This window comes from Salmo salar, chromosome 14 (genome assembly GCF_965601325.2).
Source record: "Salmo salar chromosome 14, fSalSal1, whole genome shotgun sequence".
NCBI classification, from domain to species: Eukaryota; Metazoa; Chordata; class Actinopteri; order Salmoniformes; family Salmonidae; genus Salmo; species Salmo salar.
In genome coordinates this window covers 27,332,077-27,356,020 of record NC_138304.1, presented here as the reverse complement: position 1 = coordinate 27,356,020, position 23,944 = coordinate 27,332,077, and the positions used below count along the sequence as shown (strand labels likewise).

At 40.6% G+C, this 23,944-nt stretch overlaps 1 protein-coding gene across 3 annotated transcripts in view; it reads right to left on the bottom strand.

The window, feature by feature from the left end:
• dlgap1a (discs, large (Drosophila) homolog-associated protein 1a) overlaps positions 1–22,350 on the bottom strand; it is a 100,279-nt gene extending 77,929 nt beyond the window's left edge. For all 3 annotated transcript variants that reach the window (XM_014140415.3, XM_045694112.2, XM_045694111.2), the window contains exon 1: positions 22,174–22,350. The gene's annotated coding sequence lies outside the window, so the exon portion shown is untranslated. The remainder of the gene's footprint in view (positions 1–22,173) is intronic.
• Between the last annotated feature and the right edge of the window lie 1,594 nt (positions 22,351–23,944).

Genomic DNA, 23,944 nt, shown 5'->3' with positions numbered 1-23,944 from the left:
CTCTTGCACCACCTATGTATGCCAGTTAGGCTCTACACCGGTTGTAAAGTGAATTAATGTGCTTAGTTTTAAGAAGTTATTTGGCCATTTTAGTTGTGATACAAACCTTATCAAAACATAGACCTTAGGGACTGGGCTACATGAGGTGTGTGACTATGATTTGAAAAGGTTGCAAAAAAAAGGCATGCTCTGTTTCTTGCCTTACAGCACACAAGCTGGGCATCATTCATAAGTGATAATATACAATTCATATATAATAAGTGATAGACTAATATTGCCACCCATCCGAATATTCTGGATTTAATCTTGTCTTTACATATACAGTGCCTTCGGAAAGTATTCAGACCCTTTGACTTTTTCCACATTTTGTTACGTTACAGCCTTATTCTAAAATAGATCAAATAATTTTTTTCCCTCATCAATCTACACACAAGCCCCCATAATGGCAAAGCAAAAACAGGTTATTTGAAAAATGTGCTAATTTTTTACAAATATAAAACTGAAATATCACATAAGTATTCAGACCCTTTACTCAGTACTTTGTTGACTCACCTTTGGCAGCCTCAAGTCTTCTTGGGTATGACGCTACAAGCTTGTCACACCTGTATTTGGGGAGTTTCTACCATTCTTCTCTGCAGATCCTCTCAAGCTCTGTCAGGTTGGATGGGGAGCGTCGCTGCACAGCTATTTTCAGGTCTCTCTAGAGATGTTCGATCGGGTTCAAGTCCGGGCTATGACTGGGCCACTCAAGGACATTCAGATACTTGTCCTGAAGCCACTCCTGCATTGTCTTGGCTGTGTGCTTAGAGTTGTTGTCCTGTTGGAAGGTGAACCTTCACCCCAGTCTGAGGTCCTGAGTGCTCTGGAGCAGGTTTTCATCAAGGATCTCTCTGATGCTATCACCACCATTCTTCACCGTAGGGATGGTGCCAGGTTTCCTCCAGATGTGACACTTGGCATTCAGGCCAAAGAGTTCAATCTTGGTTTCATCAAACCAGAGAATCTTGTTAATCATGGTCTGAGAATCCTTTAGGTGCCTTTTGGCAAACTTCAAGTGTGCTGTCCTCTGCCTTTTTTTACTGAGGAGTGGCTTGCATTTGGCCACTCTACCATAAAGGCCGGATTGGTGGAGTGCTGCAGAGATTTTTGTCCTTCTGGAAGGTTCTCCCTTCTCCACAGAGGAACTCTGAAGCTCTGTCAGAGTGACCATCGGGCTCTTGGTCACCTCCCTGACCAAGGCCCCAGCTCTAGGAAGAGTCTTGGTGGTTCCAAACTTCTTCCATTTCAGAATGATGGAGGCCACTGTGTTCTTGGGGACCTTCAATGCTGCAGAACTTCTTTGGTACCCTTCCCCAGATCTGTGCCTCGACATAATCCTGTCTCGGAGCTCTATGGAGAATTCCTTCGACCTTATTGCTAGGTTTTTGCTCTGACATGCACTGTCAACTGTGTGACCTATTGACAGGAATGTGCCTTTCATTGTCATGTCCAATCAATTGGATTTACCACAGGTGGACTCCAAGTTGTAGAAACATCTCAAGGATGATCAATGGAAAAAAGGATGCACCTGAGCTCAATTTCGAATCTCATAGTGTCTGAATACTTAAGTAATTAAGGTGTCTGTTTTAAATATTTTATAAATTAGCAAAAAATTGTAAAAACCTGTTTTCGCTTTGTCATTATGGGGTATTGTGTGTAGGTTCAGGATTTTTATTTTATTTGAACCATTTTCAAATAAGGCTTTAACGTAACAAAATGTGGAAAGGTCAAGGGGTCTGAATACTTTCCGAATGCACTGTACTAAATAATATATGTGTGAAATTTGTTTGGATTTAGAATTGACCATTATCATGCATCAGTCTCGAAACAGGGGCAGGGGAAAAAAATACACGTAATCTATGCACTTAAATAGCGAATGGATTCATTTTCATGCCAGCCAGGTAGTCTATACTCCTGTTGTAAAGAGAAGCAATGTGCTTAATATTAGGAAAGTTGAGGAATAAATATAGTAGGCCTAGCCTATAGAAAGCTGAGGCCATCAGTAGAGGCCATCAAACCTCTGTTTTCTCACACAATTGCATTGCCTATAGAAATGTTGCGCAACATGAGCTCATGGGCTCTCATGAAGTGTTTGATTACATTTTTGATCACATTTGCATTGATGTCAGAGTGATTAGAGGGACAATAGAGTGCTGAGTACCAGGCAGTTAGCAAGTTTGGTGGGTTACTAATGACCATCAGCAGCATCAGAGCTTGGAGAAGCCTAGTTACCGTGACTAAACGGTCATGTCGAATTTGACTGTGGTCATGACTCGTGACCGCCGGTGTGGCAGTAATATGGTCACCATAACAGCCCTAGTCCACACATATAGAGCATACACACATGCACGCTTACACACACACACACACACACACACACATGCACATACATACACACACTTTCTTCTAACGCTACACACAGGACCTTACTCTCCAACAATACGCAGTTTTGTTTTAACAGATCCACCTTCCAATTAGAAGATAAGAAGGAGCTGCATTGGCAAGTTCATTACATTTTTTTTTCAATTGCTTTGGTGCTATTTTCACAAGTATGTGGTGAATTGTCAAAACTTTTAGTATAAAACTCCAAACTGGTAACACATGTAATGCTGCAAGTCTTAAATTCAAAACCTTTTATGGTACATTGATTTTGTTCAGAGACATCTTTCACCACACAACCACTGATCCAAAATATAACTTAACTGTGAAATACCATGAGAACATTGATTTAATCACCAAAACACAACATCATGACACCTTCTCAGTGTAGTTGTTTTAATCCAATAGCAAAAAAGGCAAGATATATGTTTCAAAATTGCCTTTTGAAATGACAGGACATTACACTGTTTTCATATTAGGCAATACACTTGCACTACACATGAAATTTGACAGAAAATCTAATTTCCATCATTTATATGATCAAAGGTGTGATCATTGAAGACATCTTTTACAATCATTGATGCCTAAAAATAAATGTATTGATCAGATATAATTACAACAAAGGTTTACAGTAATCAAATTAAACAAATGAAATTAAACAAATTACATTTCATGTTGAGCAGGCACTAGTTTGCCTCAAGCCTGTCCGTGCATTTAGCCATAGGTTCCCATCAACATTGCAGTAAATGTCATCACTGTTCATGCACCTGGGGAAAAACCTTGCCTTGGCATGGCGAATCCAAGCCTGATATACATTGCCTTTGGAAAGACTTCAGACCCCTTGACTTTTTCCACACTTTGTGACGTTACAACATTTAAAAAAAAATACTCAGCAATCTACACACAAAACCCCATAATGACAAAGTGAAAACAGGTTTTTAGAAATTGTCGCAAATGTATTAAAAATGTAAAACAGAAATACCTTATTCAGACCCTTTGCTATGAGACTCGAAATTGAGCTCAGGTGCATCCTGTTTCCATTGATCATACTTGAGATGTTTCTACAACTTGGAGTCCACCTGTGGCAAATTCAATTGATTGGACATGATTTGGAAAGGCACACATCTGTCTATATAAGGTCCCACAGTTGACAGTGCATGTCAGAGCAAAAACTAAGCCATGAGGTTGAAGGAATTCTCCGTAGAGCTTCTAGACAGGCTTGTGTTAAGGCACTGATCTGGGGAAGGGTACCAAAAAATGTCTGCAGCATTGAAGAACACAGTGGCTTCCATTATTCTTAAATGTAAGAAGTTTGGAACCACCGAGACTCTTCCTAGAGCTGGCCGCCCGGCCAAACTGAGCAAGCGGGGGAGAAGGCTCTTGTTCAGGGAGGTGACCAAGAACCTGATGATGACTGACAGAGCTCCAGAGTTCCTCTGTGGAGATGGGAGAAACACGATTCTCTGGTCTGATGAAACCAAGATTGAACTCTTTGGCCTGACTGCCAAGTGTCACGTCTAGAGGAAATCTGGCAACATCCCTATGGTGAAGCATGGTGGTGGCAGCATCATGCTGTGGGGATGTTTTTCAGCGGAAGAGACTGGGAGGCTAGTCAGGATCGGGGGAAAGACGAACGGTGCAAGGTTCAGTACTTCTGTGAAGCATCACAGCACAGTTGAAAAATATGGCAAATAGAAATCCAAAATGGATGGTGTTATGGAGGGGTTGAATGGAGTTGAAGGGTGGGACTAATAACAACAAGATAACAAATGTAAAACCTACGGGGTCTGTATATAGGTTCAGAACTTTTGTGAAATAGCAGTTACAAATATATGGCAAATATAAATCAAACTGGATGGACATCAGAACTAGAGGAAGGTCAAGGACTAAAAACAAACAGAATATAACTATTGTGAAATAGATTGTCTGTAGAATGTGTATAGTATGTATAATGTGTATAGTATGTATAATCTGGAAGTAGAAGCCTGTGTTATTGTTTATTAGTTTACTCCAATTGGGGGAGGGGTGGTAGGGTTTGCGGGAAATAATAAAGGAAGGTATATTCTAAAAAAAGTGTGTATGTGTATATATGTATATAAACTCAGCAAAAAAAAGAAACATCCCCTTTTCAGGACCCTGTCTTTCAAAGATAATTTGTAAAAATCCAAATAACTTCACAGATCTTCATTGTAAAGGGTTTAAAAACACTGTTTCCCATGCTTGTTCAAATAACCATAAATAGTTAATGAACATGCACCTTTGGAACGGTCGTTAAGACACTAACAGCTTACAGACGGTAGGCAATTAAGGTCACAGTTATGAAAACTTAGGACACTAAAGAGGCCTTTCTACTGACTCAAAAGAAAGATGCCCAGGGTCCCTGCTCATCTGTGTGAATGTGCCTTAGGCATGCTGCAAGGAGGCATGAGGACTGCAGATGTGCCAGGGCAATAAATTGCAATGTCCGTACTGTGAGATGGCTAAGACAGCGCTACAGGGAGACAGGACGGACAGCTGATCGTCCTCGCAGTGGCAGACCACGTGTAACAACACCTGAACAGGATCGGCACATCCAAACGTCACACCTGCGGGACAGGTACAGGATGGCAACAACAACTGCCCGGGTTTCACCAAGAACGCACAATCCCTCCATCAGTGCTCAGACTGTCCACAATAAGCTGAGAGAGGCTGGACTGAGGGCTTGTGGGCCTGTTGTAAGGCAGGTCCTCACCAGACATCACCGGCAACAACGTCGCCTATGGGCACAAACCCACCATCGCTGGACTAGACAGGACTGGCAAAAAGTGCTCTTCACTGACGAGTCACGGTTTTGTCTCACCAGGGGTGATGGTCAGATTCGCGTTTATCGAAGGAATGAGCGTCCCACCGAGGCCTGTACTCTGGAGCGGGATCGATTTGGAGGTGGAGGGTCCGTCATGGTCTGGGGCGATGTGTCACAGCATCATTGGACTGAGCTTGTTGTCATTTCAAGCAATCTCAATGCTGTGCGTTACAGGGAAGACATCCTCCTCCCTCATGTGGTACCCTTCCTACAGGCTCGTCCTGACATGACCCTCCAGCATGACAATGCCACCAGCCATACTGCTCGTTCTGTGCGTGATTTCCTGCAAGACAGGAATGTCAATGTTCTGCCATGGCCAGCAAAGAGCCCGGATCTCAATCCCATTGAGCACGTCTGGGACCTGTTGGATCGGAGGGTGAGGGCTAGGGCCATTCCTGCCAGAAATGTCCGGGAACTTGCAGGTGCCTTGGTGGAAGAGCGGGGTAACATATCACAGCGAGAACTGGAAAATCTAGTCCTCACCTGGCAGCTTCATTAAATAGTACCCGCAAAACACCAGTCTCAACGTCAACAGTAAAGAGTTGACTCCGGAATGCTGGCCTTCGAGGCAGAGTTGTAAAGAAAAAGCCATATCTCAGACTGGCCAATAAAAAGAAAATATTAAAATAGGCAAAAGAACAAACACTGGAGTCACCTCTTCATTGTTGACATTGAGACTGGTGTTTTGCAGGTACTATTTAATGAAGCTGCCAGTTGAGGACTTGTGAGGCATCCATTTCTCAAACTAGACACTCTAATGTACTTGTCCTCTTGCTCAGTTATGCACCGGGGCCTCCCACTCCTCTTTCTATTCTGGTTAGACCCAGTTTGTGCTGTTCTGTGAAGGGAGTAGTACACAGCATTGTACGAGATCTTCAGTTTCTTGGCAATTTCTCACAAGGAATAGCCTTCATTTCTCAGAACAAGAATAGATTGATGAGTTAAAAAAAAAAGTTTTTTGTTTCTGGCCATTTTGAGCCTGCAATCGAACCCACAAATGCTGATGCTCCAAGATACTCACCTAGTCTAAAGAAGGCCAGTTTTATTGCTTCTTCAATAAGCAAAGAAATCAGCCGTTTCCAGCTACAATATTAATTTACAACATTAACAATGTCTACACTGTATTTCTGATCAATTTGATGTTATTTTAGTGGACCAAAAAAATGCTTTTCTTTAAAAAAACAAGGACATTTCTAAGTGACCCCAAACTTTCGAACGGTTGTGTGTGTGTGTGTGTGTGTGTGTGTGTGTGTGTGTGTGTGTGTGTGTGTGTGTGTGTGTGTGTGTGTGTGTGTGTGTGTGTGTGTGTGTGTGTGTGTGTATATATATATATACCCCAAAAATTTGGACAATTACATTGATGGAAGCAACAATCTATCCGTAATACTAAAGCTGATCCACCCTCTAAAAAAATCAACAACAACAAAAAAAGAAGATAAAAAAAAAAAAAAAAATTAATAATAAAGTGAAATAAAACTAAAAAGATGAACGGGGCAAAGTACAGAGAGATCCTTGATGAAAACCTGCTCCAAAGCACTTAGGACCTCAGACCGTGGCAAAGGTTCACCTTCCAACAGGACAACAACTTTAAGCACACAGCCAAGACAACGCAGGAGTGACTTCGAGACAAGTCTCTGAAGGTCCTTGAGCGGCACAGTCATAGCCCGGACTTGATCCCACTCGAATATCTCTGGAGAGACCTGAAAATAGCTGTGCAGCGACACTCCCCATCTAACCTGACAGAGCATGAGAGGATCTGCAGAGAAGAATTGTGCCGAGCTTGTATCGTCATACCCAAGAAGACTTGAGGCTGTAATTGCTGCCAAAGGTGTGTCAACAAATTACTGAGTAAAGGGTCTGAATACTTACATAAATGTGATAATTCAGTTTTATTTCATTTGATAATTTAGTAAAATATTTCAAAAAAACAGTTTTTGCTTTGTAATTATGGGGTATTGTGCGTAGATTGATGAGAAAAAAATTACAATTTAATATATTTTAGAATAAGGTTGTTACAAAATGTGAAAAAATTCAAGGGGTCTGAACACTTTCCGAAGGCACTATAGGTCTTGATTGATATCATTGCATACCTGATCCATGGCCTGAAGGAGGGTGGCACACTCATGGATTGTAAACATGTATTGTATTTTACAGTATTGTACCGTACTTATGTATTGTAGTGGTCCTGTATGGCTCAGTTAGTAAGGAACACCAGACTTGTGGGTTTGATTCCCACTGGGGTCACATACGAAAATGTACGGACTTAGAATATGTTGTCACTTAGGATAAAAGCATCTGCTACATAAATGGCATATATTACGGCATTGCAGTACTGGATTACGGCATTACAGTATGGACCAAAGCAGTGTGAACCCCCCCCCCCACACATTTTTTACATACAGTACGTTGTAGTGGATGCTGGTGGGAGGAGCTATAAGAGAACGGGCTCATTGTAATGGCTGAAATGGAATAAATGGAACAGAACCAAACATGTGGTTTCCATATGTTTGATACGTTCCATTTATTCCATTCCAGCCATGACAATGAGCCTGTCCTCCTATAGCTCCTCCCACCAGTCTCCTCTGGTACATCTCTGATCTTGTCAATATCCCCTCAAAAAATGATTACTGTAAAGTAAAATCATAATAATATCATATCACATTACAGTATATATCATACTTTACATGTTTATACTTACATGCATATTCATTATTTAGTTCTCTAAATCTGTAGTAGATTAACCATTTTAAAATCTATAGGTTTATCAAACGATAAGTTATTATCAACTAAGAGTAGTCGGATTAAGAGATAGTAAAATATATTTATTTTTTACCAGGTAAATGAACTAAAAACACATTCTCATTTACAGCAGCAACCTGGGGAATAGTTACAGGGGAGATGAATGAGCCAATTGGAGGCTGGGGATGATGGTATGAGGGCCAGATTGGGAATTTAGCCAGGACACCAGAATTTAGCCAGTGACCACAGAGAGTCAGGACACCCATTTAACATCCCATTCGGAAGACATCACCCTACACAGGGCCCTGTGGAATTGGGATATTGTTTTAGACCACAGGAAAGAGTGCCTCCTACTGGCCCTCCAACACCACATCCAGCAGCATCTTGTCTCCCATCCAGGGACCAATCCTGATGCGTTTCAGAGGCAAGACAGCAGTGGGATGCAGGGTGTTATAATGCTGGCATGAAATGACAATCATATCAAACATAATGTGAGCATTGCATTGTGAAAAGCACTTATTTTATATGAATGTGAAACATGCATTTCTAGATTAAACATTGACTAAGTATGGTGAAAAAGTGACTGTATGATTTTGTGTGTTATACAGTTGAAGTCGGAAGTTTACATACACTTAGGTTGGAGTATTAAAACTCATTTTTCAACCACTCCACAAATTTCTTGTTAACAAACTATCGTTTTGGCAAGTCGGTTAGGACATCTACTTTGTGCATGACACAAGTCATTTTTTCAACAATTGCTTACAGACAGATTATTTCACTTATAATTCACTGTATCACAATTCAAGTGGGTCAGAAGTTTACATAGACTAAGTTGACTGTGCCTTTAAACAGCTTGGAAAATTCCAGAACATGATGTCATGGCTTTAGAAGCTTCTGATGGGCTAATTGACATCATTTGAGTCAATCGGAGGTGTACCTGTGGATGTATTTCAAGGCCTACCTTCAAACTCAGTGCCTCTTTGCTTGACATCATGGGAAAAACAAAAGAAATCAGCCAAGACCTCAGACATTTTTTTGTAGACCTCCACAAGTCTGGTTCATCCTTGGGAGCAATTTCCAAATGCCTGAAGGTACCACGTTCATCTGTACAAACAATAGTACGCAAGTATAAACACCATGGGACCACGCAGCCATCATAAAGCTCAGGAAGGAGACGCATTCTGTCTCCTAGAGATGAACGTACTTTGGTGCGAAAAGTGCAAATCAATCCCACAACAACAGCAAAGGACCTTGTGAAGATGCAGGAGGAAACGGGTACAAAATGATCTATATCCACAGTAAAACAAGTCCTATATCGACATAACCGGAAAGGCCGCTCAGCATGGAAGAAGCCACTGCTCCAAAACTGCCATAAAAAAATCCAGACTATGGTTTGCAACTGCACATGGGGACAAAGATCGTACTTTTTGGAGAAATGTCCTCTGGTCTGATGTAACAAAAGTAGAACTGTTTGGCCATGATGACCATCGTTATGTTTGGAGGATTAAGGGGGAGGCTTGCAAGCCGAAGAACACCATCCCAACCGTGAAGCATGGGAGTGGCAGCATCATGTTGTGGGGGTGCTTTGCTGCAGGAGGGACAGGTGCACTTCACAAAATAGATGGCATCATGAGGAATGAAAATGATGTGGATATATTGAAGCAACATCTCAAGACATCAGTCAGGAAGTTAAAGCTTGGTCGTAAATGGGTCTTCCAAATGGACAATGACCCCAAGAATACTTCCAAAGTTGCGGCATAATGGCTTAAGGACAACAAAGTCAAGGTATTGGAGTGGCCATCACAAAGCCCTGACCTCAATCCCATAGAAAATGTCTGGGCAGAACTGAAAAAGCATGTGCGAGCAAGGAGGCCTACAATCCTGACTCAGTTACACCAGCTCTGTCAGAAGGAATGGGCCAAAATTCACCCAACTTATTGTGGGAAGCTAGTGGAAGGCTACCTGAAACGTTTGACCCAAGTTAAACAATTTAAAGGCAATGCTACCAAATACTAATTGAGTGTATGTAAACTTCTGACCCACTGGAATGTGATGAAAGAAATAAAAGCTGAAATAAATCATTCTCTCTACTATTATTCTGACATTTCACATTCTTAAATAAAGTGGTGATCCTAACTGACCTAAGACGGGGAATTTTTACTAGGTTTAAATGTTAGGAATTGTAAAATACTGAGTTTTAAATGTATTTGGCTAAGGTGTATGTAAACTTTCGACTTCAACTGTACTTAGTCAATTTATAATGTGCTTATGGTTTTGAAACAACTGCTGATCTGCTTGGTGATCTGTTTTGAGTTTTGTACTAAGCTTTGTGAAAATGTAACACATCATTATGAAAATTGCACCGAAGTGATAAAAAAACATTGAAGCAAGCTATTGCTAACGTCTCTGCACGATATATATTAATTCTTGTGTTTCACTGTTTATCATTTTGACGTCTGCACTTTACATGGCTACTTTCCTCTTCCAGAGAGTAAATATAAACACAGTGGGGAGTGCATGAGGAAATCTTGTTCACCCTAAAAGTGGATCTTTCACAGCCTAGTTGTACTATCTACATTTTACTTTTTTTATATTTTAGTCATTTAGCAGACGCTCTTATCCAGAGCGACTGACAGTAGTGAATGCATACATTTCATACATTTTTTTTCTCCGTACTGGTCCCCCGTGGGAAACAAACCCACAACCCTGGCATTGCAAACACCATGCTCTACCAACTGAGCCACACGGGATCTATCTATTAGTGTAAGGCTACTACAACCACACCACCACATCCTACAGAAACCAAACCAGTATCACAAATCTGAACACTTAACAGTATATATAGAAATAGCTTGTGAGCTGGGACACTAACCTACTGAACTGTACATCCATCCATAATTAACACAGAATGGCACTATGTGAACATTCTCTAAAAGGTTTCTACAGCGGAGAGGAGTGCTGAGCAAAGAGAGGAAAATAACAGCTACAGAGATGAGGATTCAAGAAATTTAAAAAATGTATAATCCATTATGGAACAACTCTCATACTACACAGATTAAAGAATGTCAAAGAAGTTGATCAATAAAATGATAATTTAATATAGACATAGTGAGAAGAGCAATGTGAGAAATACCTTTTGGCAAATCTGATCACTTCAAAGTCTACATGTGTTCATCATCTCAAACTCATAAAGTACACATATCAAATAATTGAATCAATCTATTAAACTGCCTTAATTAAGACCCAATTTGTTAAAAAAAATTAAGTGAGAAATGTCTTGGATTTATACTGTGAAAATTTCCAAGTTTACATTACAGTACATTTGAAACAATAATGCATGCTGAAACACTTCAATGTCTCAGAACTATTGGCTTCTCCTGTAACGTGGAAAAACGTTCCTCTCCACAGATGTATGTTATGTTTACATATTAAAAAAGAATACACTAAACGGTTGAAATACAGTACCAGTCAAACGTTTGGACACACCTACTCATTCAAGGGTTTTTCTTTATTTGTACTATTTTCTACATTGTAGAATAATAGTGAAGACATCAAAACTATGAAACACATATGGATTCATGGGGTAACCAAAAAGTGTTAAACAAATCAAATATATATTTATATTTCAGATGCTTCAATGTAGCCACCCTTTGTCTTGGTGACAGCTATGCACACGCTTGGCATTCTTTCAACCAGCTTCATGAAGTAGTCACCTGGAATGCATTTCAACTAGAATGTGTGCCTTGTTAAAAGTTAATTTGTGGGATTTCTTTACTTCTTAATGCATTTCAGCCAATCAGTTGTGTTGTGACAAGATAGGGGTGGTATACAGAAGATAGCCCTATTTGATAAAAGACCAAGCCCACATTATGGTAAGAAATACTCAAATAAGCAAAGAGAAACGACAGTCCATCATTACTTTAAGACATGAAGGTCAGTCAATTCGGAAAATGTCAAGAACTCTTAAAGTTTCTTCAAGCACAGTAGCAAAAACAATCAAGTGCTATGATGAAACTGGCTCTCATGTGGACCGCTACAGGAAAGGAAGAGCCAGAGTTACCTCTGCTGCAGAGGATAAGTTCATTAGAGTTACCAGCCTCAGAAATTGCAGCCCAAATAAATGCTTCACAGAGTTCAAGTAACAGACACATCTCAACATCAAATGTTCAGGGGAGACTGCGTGAATCAGGCCTTCATAGTCAAATTGCTGCAACGAAACCACTAATAAAGGACACCAATAATAAGAAGAGACTTGCATGTGCCAAGAAACACGAGCAATGGACATTAGACCAGTGGAAATCTATATTTTGGTCTGATGAGTCCAAATTTGAAATTTCTGGTTCCAACCCGTCGTGTCTTTGTGAGACGCAGAGTAGGTGAACGGATGATTGCCGCAGGTGTGGTTCCCACCGTGAAGCATGGAGGAGGAGGTGTGATGGTGTGGAGGTGCTTTGCTGGTGACACTGTCTGTGATTTATTTAGAATTCAAGGCACACTTAACCAGCATGGCTACCACATAATTCTGCAGCAATACACCATCCCATCTGGTTTGTGCTTAGTGGGAATATAATTTGCTTTTCAACAGAACGATTATCCAAAACACCTCCAGGCTGTGTAAGGGCTATTTGACCAAGAAGGAGAGTGATGGAGTGCTGCATCAGATGACCTGGCCTCCACAATCACCTGGCCTCAACCCAATTGAGATGGTTTGGGATGAGTTGGACCACAGAGTGAAGGAAAAGCAGCCAACAAGTGCTCAGCATATGTGGGAACTCCTTCAAAACTGTTGGAAAAGCATTCCAGGTGAAGCCAGTTGAGAGAATGCCAAGAGTGTGCATAGCTGTCATCAAGGCAAAGGGTGGCTACTTTGAAGAATCTACAATCTAAAATATATTTTTATTTGTTTAACACTTTTTGGGTTACTACATGATTCCATATGTGTTATTTCATAGTTTTGATGTCTTCACTATTATTCTACAATGTAGAAAATAGTACAAATAAAGAAAAACCCTTGAATGAGTAGGTGTGTCCAAACTTTTGACTGGTACTGTAGATAGCAAATTGACTGCTACAGTGAATGATGGGGATATTAAATAAAGTGAACAGATTCTGCCCAGTCACCTGCCACCATCTGTTTGCAATCAATATGACTATCTTTTAATTCAGTTTATTCTCTTATGGAATACGCCAGGAGGTGCCGATTCTGCATGTACCAGATTACGTTTGGACCACCTGGTGAAATGTGGAAGCTATACCATCCACTAGAGGCAACGTGAGTGCCTATTTATTTCTAGTGGGCTTGCGGCTTGCTAGGGTGTTGTGGATGTGGATGGGCATTTAAACCACAGACTCCGACTCCGAAGGTCACGTGTTCAACCCCACTTTTTTTCCTTTAATTTAACCACTCGGAATTAATGCCGAAACATACGTTTTAGTTTCACTTTTGATGACAGCTAAAATACGGTACCACATGGCGTAATTAAAACGTCAAGCCATGGCGTAATTCTGTGACAGCTAAAATACGGCAACACATGTTGTAATTAAAACGTCAAGCCATGGCGTAATTCTGTGACAGCTAAAATACGGCAACACATGTTGTAATTAAAACGTCAAGCCATGGCGTAATTCTGTTACTGAAGTTACACCACAGGTTGACGTTTTATTTGGAGATTGGGTTCCAGCTCCTCACATAGGCTACTGTTGTGTCACCACAGCTGTCTTTAACCATCCCTACCCAGGGTACAGTATTTAGTCACTTGGGTTCCTCAGCATGTCCTGTTGATTATGTGTGTCAGAGCACACAGTTCCCCAAGTCCTGATAAACAGGTTACAGTCACCACTGCTGAGGCTAAGAGAATGACAAAATGATCCAATCCCTCCACCTACAGTGCTCTTTCTCTTTGTCTCTTTGGTTGGGGTCCTGGGGTTTACAGATACAAACCTGTGTTGTCTGTGTGACTCGACCATGATAGCCCACGGAGCTACAGTCGAGGCATGTCGCTCCGAGGCATGAGATGGGGGCTAGCATGAGTCTTCAGGTCTCAGGTAGGTTTACTCATCATGTTCACACAACCACCTCTGCCACAATTGCATGCTTTCTTTTCTGAAGAAAATTAGTTCCTGGTCAAAACATGTTTGGGGAGACGAAAATACTGTATGGGAAATGAGGCATGAAGAATTTCACAAAATAAAGTATACACATCATTTAACTAAAAGATAAAAAGCTATGGCACATTAGAGTCAAGACAGTGAACCTCCTCTTCTTTATCACATGCTCCAAAACAGACAGATAATGGAATGTAAGTAGCCTTCTCACAATAACACCAAGTCGTTGGAAGAGTTAACATCCCCCGAGGTGACTTGACACAAAGCTGGAACAAATCAAATAAAACTCCAACTGGGTAAGGACACCTCCTCTAAGAATAGCAATGTTGATCCGAATGAGCATATTTTTCAAACAGATCCGCAAGGTACAGTAGATGGATGTTATTGAACCATAAGCAGATTTGGCTCATTAATCAATACGGTCCAAATAATGATGTTCCATGCTTCTTTGAAAATATATATAATAATTGATCAAGCCTACTGTACAAGCAATACAAGACTATTATCTTGGTGGAAGATTATAATACGGTTTTAAATAACTAAATGGACTGTAAAGGAAATCACACTACAAACTATCACCCTTATGCACTTAAAGAAATCACGAATATCATGGATATAATGGAACTAGTGGATATATGGAGCCTTAAATATCCTGACCTAGTGACATATACATGTCAGAGGCTCAATCAAGTTACTCGTCTTGACTACTTTCTTATATCATTCTCGTTGGCACCAAAAAAAAAAAAAAAGTGTTGATAGGGGACAGAATGCGGTCGTACAATCAAATAATTGGCATATATGGTACCAGTCAAAAGTTTGGCAAATAGAAATCGAAACTGGATGGTGTTCAGAGATAGATGGGAATGCTTGAGTGGAGCTGAAGGACGTGAGATGTGCTGTGTCTGTAAAATATATATAGTGTGTATAGGCTGGAAGTGGAAGCCTAAGAGTAGTTGTCCATTAGTTTGCTCCATTTAGGGGAGGGATGGTAGGGCTAGGGGAAAATAATAAAGGAAAATATATCAAAGAAATATATACAGTTAATTCGGAAAGTATTCAGACACTTTACTTTTTCCGCATTTTGTTATGTTACAGCCTTATCTAAAATGTATTATAGTTTTTTTCCCCACATCAATCTACCTACAATACCCAACAAAGCAAAAACAGCATTTTTAAATTTTTTGCAAATGTATAAAAAATACAAATCTAAAAATAACATTTACATAAGTATTCAGACCCTTTACTCAGTACTTTGTTGAAGCACCTTTGGCAGCAATTACAGCCTCTAGTCTTCTTGGGTATGACGCTACAAGCTTGGCACACCTGTATTTGGGGAGTTTCTCCCATTTTTCTCTGCAGATCCTCTCAAGGTCTGTCAGGTTGGATGGGGAGTATTGCTGCACAGTTATTTTCAGGTCTCTCCAGAGATGTTCGATCAGGTTCAAGTCCTGGCTCAAGCTGGGCCACTCAAGGACATTCAGAGATTTGTCCAGAAGCCACTACTGCGTTGTGTTGGCTGTGTGCTTAAGGTCGTTGTCCTGTTAGGTGAACCTTCGCCCCAGTGTGAGGTCCTGAGCGCTCTGGTTTTCATCAAGGATCTCTCTGTACTTTGCTCCGTATATCTTTCCCTCGATCCTGACTAATCTCCCAGTCCCTGCCGCTGAAAAACATCCCCACAGCATGATACTATCACCACCGTGCTTCATTGTAGGGATGGTGCCAGGTTTCCTCCAGACGTGACACTTGGCATTCAGGCCAAAGAGTTCAATCTTGGTTTCATCAGACCAGAGAATCTTGTTTCTTATGGTCTGAGAGTCCTTTAGGTGCCTTTTGGCAAACTCCAAGTGGGCTGTCATGTGCGTTTTACTGAGGAGTGGCTTCTGTCTGGCCACTCTACCATAAAGGCCCAATTAGTGGAGTGCTGCGGAGATGGTTGTCCTTCTGGAAGGTTCTCCTATCTCCACAGAGGAACTCTGTAGCTCTGTCAGTGTGACCATCAGGTTCTTGGTCACCTCCCTGACCAAGGCCCTTTTCCCCCAATTACTCAGTTTGGCCAGGCAACCAGCTCTAGGAAAAGTCTTGGTGGTTCCAAAACTTCTTCCATTTAAGAATGATGGAGGCCACTGTGTTCTTGGGTCCGCAAGAAATGTTTTGGTACCCTTCCCCAGATCTGTGCCTCGACACAATCCTGTCCCGGAGCTCTACAGACAATTCCTTCAACCTCATGACTTGGTTTTTGCTCTGACATACACTGCCAACTGTGGGACCTTATACAGACAGGTGTGTGCCTTTCCAAAATCATGTCTAATCATTTGAATTTACCACCGGTGGACTCTAATCCGAGATGTTTAAACAACTTGGATTGGAGTCCATTGAAGGATGATCAATGGAAACAGGATGGGAAGAGGTCTGAATACTTTCAGAATGTACTGTATATTTACAAAAAAACATATGGTGAATTGGAAATGATGCAGACAATTACATTGATGGGAGCCACAATCTATCTGCAATTTTAAAACTGATCTACACCCCCCACACCCCTCAAAAAGAAAAGAATAGCGACATTCTAAAACATTAACAAGACACCTGATTGAGAAAGGCAACTTGGCAGGGTGCCAATGAACATTGTGAAGTCATACACTGGCGAAAGTCCAGCTATTAATGAAAAGCAAAGCAAGCTCGGTTCCTGCCTGGCAGATCAAGTCGGTTCCTGCCTGGCAGATCAACTAGTGTGGCGTGTAGGGACCACGGGAAGGATTCAGGCCATGCCTTTGGCACATCCAATTACAAAGTAAAGATGAAGGCATGCAGTGCAGTGGGGAAAGTCGTTTTACTAAGACACATTAATAAACTATGATTCAGACATCTGGGCGTGAATAAATTATGACTCAAAATGTTTTTTTTTTATTAACGCAGGTTTTGGTCATTTCAATTCAAATTACATATTTATTAATGAGCCACAAAACGATAATTTGCTAAATATTGAAAGTCCTTGAAATGATCATCACAATTGGTGCTGTGAAGTGTAATAACATATTTAGCATACTTTACATTATATTACAAACTGGGTGGTTCGAGCCCTGAATGCTGATTGGCTGAAAGCCGTGGTATATCAGACCGTATACCACGGGTTTGACAAAACAGTTCTTTCTGCTGTTCTAATTACGTTGGTAACCATTTTAAAATAGCAATAAGGCACCTCGGGGGTTGCGTAGCGTCGTGCATAAAAACAGCCTTTAGCCGTGGTATATTGGCCATATACCACACCCCCTCGGGCCTTATTGCTTAAATATATCATACTTAGGGGAGTGCCTTGAATAGATCTCTTCAGTGCAATATGACTCATCCATGTCTTTGAAAGCCACGCAGTAGTGTGACTTAATACAGAGAAATGGTCATCAACATTTTCCATGCACAAGCAGATCCGTTTCATGATAGTAGATCCAGCTTGTTAAATGTCAAACATGACAAGGTGTTCAACTTCGATTCACTTCTTATGGGGTGAGATCCCGATGCAAAGCATGTTAGACAACATACCATGATGTTTTCCCTGATTCCCTCACAGCCCTATGGACCTTCTGCACTCAATGCAATAGTCTATTATTCAATTTCTATCCTATGGGATGCAAAGCTTGATATACCACAGCTTGCTATACCACAGTGTTTCCCAAACTCGGTCCTAGGGGCCCTAAGGGGTGAACATTTAGTTTTTTCCCCTAGCACTAGACAGCTGATTCAAATAATCAACTAATCATCAACCTTTAATTATTTGAAATCAGCTGTGTAGTGCTAGAGCAAAAAAACAATACGTGCACCCCTTGGGGTTCAGCGGACCGAGTTTGGGAAACACTGCTATACCACATATCATGATGTTTTCCCAGACTCCCTGGACCTTCTGCAATCAATGCAATGGTCTATTATGCCCACATAGGGTCAACAGTACGCCTGGTCACCGTGGAAACTGCACCACACACAGAAAGGTGCTATCTGGATACTAAAATGGTTCTACGGCTGTCCCAATAGCAGAACCCTTTGAAGAACCCTTTTTGGTTCCACAGTGGTTCTACACGGAACCCAAAAGAGTTCTACCTGGAATCAAAAAGGGTTCTACCTGGAACCAAAAAGGGTTATCCTATGGGGACAGCCGAAGATCCCTTTTGGAGTGTACAGTGCAATGTGTAGAAACTCATTTGCATTCCCAGATAGACCATTTAATGCATAAACCAACCAATCTCACAATCAACATTCAAAATGGCTGAGGATTATGCAGGTCTGTTGTAAAACGATCTGGATGTATTTACATATTTTCTTAATCCTCAAGCAAATACTGTACGTCTCAATTTAAGCTATTTAGCCGGTTTGATGAATTTTCCACTTAAATCAAAGAATACTTTCACTTCAGGAACCTCTTTCCCAGTGTCAGATTAAAATTATTTTCTTTTTTTTGACACCGGCATTCCCCCACGTTTGAAAACATCATCACGTTTTAGTCTCTGTTAATCCAAAGTTATACCAACCAGACCACCAGGCCCAGCATTGATTAAAACACCATCCTCAGAGAAAACTGTGCCAAAGGTTCAGCTACACAGAGTGAATGCCTCTGTGGGTGTATAGTCCAACACAAGCAGGGGGAAATCATTAATAATATTGAAAACCCTTTACTACATGTTTTGCAGGTAAACTTTTCACAAAAACCTTTTATACTATTCCATACATGATTTGTATGTTGTTTGTTGTTACATACTTTATGAAAGAGTCAAATATTATGGCAAAGATGGCTCTTCTATACAACCATTTCCTATTTATAGAGATGCACTCTATTGAAAGGTCAAATCTGGGACAGGTAAACAGACAACTTTGGGGGCAGTCAATCAAATACCCTTTTCACACCCTTTTAGTGCAGATCTGAAACACTATGCTTGCTTGCTTATTTTATTTTCGCCTGGTTCTTTCCAGCAGGGTTCCAGCAACTATGGTGGATGGGTAACCAGGACAGCACAGCTTGCTTTGGCTTGGCTTGGATTAGAAGTTTGACAAGGGTCAAACTGTCCTGAGAGATTGTGGCTTATACCTGACCTAATGTATTATGATGTTCCCCAGTGGTTGAATGGTTTAGATGATAAGCCATTGGAAGGGCTCTCTGGGGACTAGTGGAGCAGGAGGACGTTTGAGAGGAATAGGCTGACAGATAAACCAAGGCTAGCTATCATGAGGAGGATATAAACCACTATTCTTACCTGTCTATTGAGTTTGTTCAAGAATCTACAAGGCAGTGATTGTTACAAGAATACACAACTGAGTGTGTACAGCAGTATGTGTTCAAGGAGTGTTTGTCCTTTAGATCCATACAGAAATCTGTCTGGAAGACCACAGATCGTGTCAGTCAGTCCCAGACAAAGGTCTACCACAGAGTCGACTACAGAGTACCCAGCTTCCTACTAGCTATCACACCTCATTCCAATTGAACCTAAGCCTTACCAACAGCTTTAATCAGAGGAAATGTGTTGTCTCGATAACAAATTACAACATAAAACACCACACTGATTCAACTCCTGATTTGGACTCTTTTTCGTTTCTGCTCCAGCCCTATACAATAGAATCCCATGTATTTGATAGTGGTAGAGACAGAGCTGGCTGCAGTTCTAAAAGCAAAGCCACGGCTGGAGTCTATTTCTGGCTGTGTGGAGCCGACGCTGTTCAGAGATGAAATGACATAGCGCCAGTTCACTTGACACAGTGGACTAGCTGTGCTCTAATGAATCTGATTATGCACCCTCCTCCGCAGTCGGACTGGCCTCTCTCCTCCCTCCTCCTCAGGACTCGGTTGTCATCTATCCCCACTGCATGATGATGACGAACCACTGGCTGAAACAAACTGACCAGCCTACATTGACAGGCATTAGGCAGCCAGACCAAATGTTAAGCCTCCTCTATCTTTTACCCACTGTGATGACGTCGGAGTACTAGTCAGACTAAATGTTAGCCTAAACCTCCTCTGCTTTGTACGCAACTGTGATGACATTAGAGAGAGTACAAGTCAGATGTGCTACACTTATAGATGTCAGATTTCCGTCAAGTTGTCACTATTAATCTACACGTCAGATTTCCTTGAAGTTTATCTGAATGAAACATCTAAGCATCTCATTTTCAGCAGTGGCAGTCTGTGGTAGGATGAAGAAACATCTAAAAGAGCGTATTGGTTGTGGGGGTAGAGTACGTACGTACATATGCTCTATCTTTTATATAAAAATGACATCTCTGTAATCCTGTTATAGTTCTGACACAGTGAGAGGGGGACTGTGATGCGGAGGATGCTTGGCACTTGACGATTGGTTCCACTGTGTGATACTGTGACACTGCAGCCCTTGATGTTAAGACACATTGACACTGCTACTTTATCTACAAACTATATAAAACTCATGTTTAGGAATACAAACAGTATATTTTTGGTCCTAACTCAATTGAAATACAATATCTATCTTAACCCCCAGAGTGTGTGGCATAACGAAGTTGACAACCAAATGTCTCTAAATTGATTAACCCAGTGTTTACTGCTGTTGCTGCCAAATAACAAGACATAAATCTGTATAATGATCCAGTGAAATTGATAAAGGGCTCAAAAGTGACCGAGGATGATAGCAGCCAAGCCTAACATATTTAAGGCCTTTCTTTCAACATAAAATAATTGTGACACCTTAGTAGATTTACAAACTAGAAAGAAAATGGCAGAAAATGGCAGTCTGACAGAAGCCAGTTAAGTCAACGTCGATATGAAGTATTTGTGTCTGGACCAATTTTGACCTTTAATCAGATTTAGTGCCTTTTGTCGCCTCTCAAACAAACACCAATCCAAGACTGGAAGAGGACCATCTCAGATAATACATTCCAGTTACTGTACGACAAATCTTGCTCCAATGCCTCTGAGAGAGAGAGAGAGTACATTTCTGAGCAAAGATAGAGGCACTGTGACATACAGACGATGAGAGAGATGCACAAATCACAATAGCCTACTTATTTTGTCCTGTCACAGTAAAAGGAGTGTAGGCTATTGCAGTGACAGCGCCAACTGTACCTATGATCCCAATAATATCAGCTTAGCTCCATGAAAACATCAGTAGTATCTAGTATTTAGGTACTAAATATTTAGGTAACCGCAGCAGTTAAGAGTGTTGGGCCAGTAACTGGAAAGTTGCTGGATTGAATCCCTGAGCTGACTAGGTGAAGAAATCGGCAGATCTCTCTTTGAGCAAGGCACTTAACCCTAATTGCTCCTGTAAATTGGATAAGAGTGACTACTAAAATGTAAAATGAGGAGGGCAAAAACCTCCCGATGCCTGCTTAGTTAAATAGATACATCTGCAACACTGATGTTCTCTTCTCTCTTTGTCAGAATGATGATAAACGTCTATCTCGCTCTATAACATTGAACACAGCAGCGCACATTGAGCAACAGTATCCGTCTATGTAATACTACATTTGTCCTATGAATGGTAGGTTATTTGATATGCCCTAATGGCAGAAACGGTCGTTTAATTGAAAGCACTACAATGACAATAGCTACATCTGCTACAACTTGTTTGAACTTAGATGATTCACGATATATTGACCGCATTCATGCACTGCATTCCAACACCAGGAAATAATATAATACTGTATTAAGGAAAACATGAATGCATTCATCAATAGGTTTATCTCGAATAGCACACAGACTATTCACGACATGTGAAAGAGCAGTAAGTAGGGATTGCCTTTTGTCTTCATCAAGCGTCCTATGGTGCGCTGCTGTGTGCAACTGATGTGGGCTGCTGTATCGGCGCTAGAATGATGGTATTTCATATCTAGTGTGATGCAAGTCTTTCTGAGACAACCGTCATCTTGGTGGTTACAATGTAGCCTCATTGAAAACAATGGCTTTTGGTCAACAAACAATTGTCAAATAAGGCAGATAATAGTAGGCTAATGATGTGGTTCATTCCTCAGCATCAGTATTGGAAAAATGTACCAATCAACCACTCGCTATTGCTATGGAGGAAAACATGCAGCATACAGGGAAAATATTGAAAGCTTACCTTCAGTCTTCTCAAGTCAGAATTCATGAGTGGAGTGACATTCGATAAATCCTAAATGAAACGATATTTTTTTTTATGAGAAATAATAAGAAAGAGCGACTGGTGGTGGCTGTATAGCTTGGTATCAAACCGCACGAGCCTCTGTTCCATGCACATGACAGCTCGCTCTGTTGCTGCAGCGCAGAGAAGACGAAAACCCACATAGTGGAAAAATGAGGATGCCAATAAGACCCGGCATGGAGAAGGACTAAGGACAGGGAAACAAATTAAGCTGCTGCTCTGTTGCAATAGAGACGATTGCGTTGGGAGTAGACTATCATTTTATAGAATATAATATAGTTATATATTATAAATTAAAATATGTCATTATAAAATGTGCCTTTTCCTTCAGTGCATAACAAGAGACATAATAACAATTATTTGCTCTGTCATATTTTCAACAAAACGTTATTTTTGAACTGGTAAAAAAATGGCATTTGAAGTCAGAGATATAAATACTTGTGCCAAAACAGGTTTATGTACAGCATACATATACACATAACAAATGCAATTGTGTACGGCTATTATTAGCCTAATTATTCAGCATTTCCTAGAGTTTTGGTCAACATGATCCCTAAAAAGCAACAGCAGATTGTTTCCCTTCATTGCCAATAAACCAGAATTACAGGAAGAGAGGAGCAGTATATCACGTGTTAGGGGCCCTTATAAAATAAAATAATTAGAAACAATTGTGTCCAATTTTTCGTATCAATATTCTAATTATCTCACACACAGTGTAGCTGTGTTAGTAACTAATGTGGCAATGATTGTGTTATTGAAAGTCATTTTAACATGCTAAAGTGAAATGCTGAGGAATTACTTTCAGGACTATCAGGACTATTCAGGAATACTAAACTCAGTGTCTTCCAGCCCTAAATGGTACAGTATTGAAAGTAGAGAACTACTGACATAAAAGTATCATACAAACATTCTTTACTGTTAATGTACAATCTGTGCTATATCTTTACCTCACACATTTTTATAAAGAAACATCACATACTATAACTTTACTATGCTCACACAGCTCAAACTACTGTGGGTTGGCCTATCATAGCACTACTAGACAATAAGAGACTCTCCCATCCCATCCGGTAAAGTATTGTAGGGATTGTGCATGCAGAGTGGAGGAGAATGCAGGTTATTCAGTGAAGATCAAATGAGAACTGGCATCTGCTTTGAAAACAGAGTGGTCTTGTCCACATCTGTGGCTCATTAGCTACGCTGCTGTCACTAGAAACAGAGGGGGGGGACATGAAGAAAACCCATGACAGATGCAATTTAGTTTGCCAAAAAATTCTGCTGATCAGCCCAAACTGTGAGGAACGACAGCAAACTAGTTTGTGAAGATGATGTAATAAAGTTTTTAAGTTTGGGACTGAAGACAGTGAAATAAAATCTTGCTTTTTGGAGAGATGGGCTTTCATTTTGTATGAACTGACGGATTATGCTATTATACACTTTGGATCTAAATATTTCCTGATATAAAAAAAATGACATGGATCTACAGTACCAGTCAAAAGTTTGGACACACCTACTCATTCAAGGGTTTTTCTTTATTTTTACTATTTTCTTCATTGTAAAATAATAGTGAAGACATCAAAACCATACAATAACACATATGGAATCATGTAGTAACCAAAAAAGTGTTAAACAAATCAAAATATATTTTATATTTGAGATTCTTCAAAGTAGCCACCCTTTGCCTTGATGACAGCTTTGCATACTCTTGGCA